Below are 1,795 nucleotides of genomic sequence, written 5' to 3' on the forward strand. Positions count from 1 at the left end.
TAAAGCTTTAGATTTAGGAACCACAAATAAGAGAGAACATGTGGCATTTGTCTTTCTGTGTCTAGGTTATTTCACTCAGTACAGTATTTTCCAATTCATCCATTGACATATGAATTTCAGTTTTCTTTACAGCTGTATAGAATTCCACTGTGAAACTTGAGTGGGGTCTGCTATACCGGATTCAGTTGCTCTTAGTAAGTAGGTTCAGGGTGAGATACTTTCCCTGATTCATTTATTCTCCTTTGCATTTGTGAACTTGGAGGTCATCATTGGGAACTGTGCTTGTCAACTTTGAAATAAATTATGTAGAGATAGAAATGAGTTCCTGGACTTGCCCGGTTTTCCATTATTATGTATATAATTCATGTAGTAAAAATGAACATACCCCTTACTGGGCAAGTGGGGGGGGGGGCAAAGGCAGGAGAAGTTTGAGTTTAAGGTCAGCCTAGGTTATATAGTGAGACACTGTGTCAAAACAAAGCAAAGCTAAAAACCCCAAGGTTAAAACAAACAAATAACCATCTTTGTGCACTCCCACTGGACCTGGAATGAGCAGGCACATCCTCCACATGCAGAAGCACCAGGGCAAGTTCATCAACCCACAAGTGCTTTGGAAATGCTCTGAGAGCAACCGCATTATTGGTGTCAAGGTCGACACGTTCATCCAGATGAATGTGGCTGAGGCTGGCAAGGTCCCAGGTGGGTTAATGGCCAGTCTGAAACCTATGCTATCTGTGGGGCCATTCGCCGGATGGGAGAGCCAGATGATTCTATTCTAAGATTGGTTAATGCTCATGGAATTGTCTCAAAGAACCTGTGATCAGAAGTGATCGGAGAATATTTGTCATAAATAAAAGTGAGAAAGTTAAACCAAACCAAACCAACAACAACCAAACCAAACCAAACCAAACAAACAAAAAAAAGCAAGCAAGAAAACACCGAGTATGGTTTGATGTTGTAATCTCAATACTTGGGAGACAGAAGCAGGAGGATCAGGAATTTGAGTTTGAGGTCAGCCTGGGCTACAGGACACCCTGTCTTAAATAGCTGCCCCCCTGCAAAAAAATAAATAAATAAATAAAAGAAAAAGAAAAAAAAGATGTCAACTCAATGATGTTTGAGATGATTAATATCCTAAGTTAATCATTATCCAATGTATAAATGTTCTGTATCTTATGTGTCCCGTAAAGATGTACAATTATCTATCAATGAAAAAACATATCAGCTTTAATTTCTCTGCTTGGGACTTTGTGGGTCCCCCCCCCCTCGTTCCCATTCTTCTTTGCTGACGCTAATAGGAACAAGCATGGTACTAATCATAATGTTTGTGTAAGACCGCAGTGGCCTGGAGAAGGATCGTATGCCCTGAGGGTACACTTGGATCTAATGGGGTAAGACTGGAGAACATGTCTGTGGCTTGTTGGATATTGTGGAAACTGTCTACCAAACTGATCTGCTTTGTGTATAAAAACAATAATTTACCAGGCAGGGCTTTTTTGTTGTTGTTATTGTTATTGTCTGTCAAGCTGAGTAGTGGCTCAGCTTGAGCTCGGCGACGACAAGAGCAGTTGACAATTGGGACTGCATAGGGCACAGCTCACCTCTGATATTGTGGCTCTGTAGGAGGCTGGGGCTTTGCGTGACAGTAACATGGTAATCACAAGAGCAATTTGGCCCGTGTGAGGTGCATGGCCTACCCCAGCCTGGCTGTTTTCTCTCTGTTTGAGGGGTAAATGAAACTGTTTACTCTTTTGCTGTTGGTTAACTCTGCTGCTCTGCTTTCCATCATCCTGAG

At 41.9% G+C, this 1,795-nt stretch overlaps 1 pseudogene; it reads left to right on the forward strand.

Annotated features, from left to right (window-relative positions):
• Positions 1-569: 569 nt before the first annotated feature.
• LOC114692125 lies at positions 570-820 on the forward strand (annotated as a pseudogene).
• The last annotated feature ends 975 nt before the right edge of the window (positions 821-1,795 follow it).

Source organism: Peromyscus leucopus, chromosome 5 (genome assembly GCF_004664715.2).
Source record: "Peromyscus leucopus breed LL Stock chromosome 5, UCI_PerLeu_2.1, whole genome shotgun sequence".
In the NCBI taxonomy this organism is placed as follows: Eukaryota; Metazoa; Chordata; class Mammalia; order Rodentia; family Cricetidae; genus Peromyscus; species Peromyscus leucopus.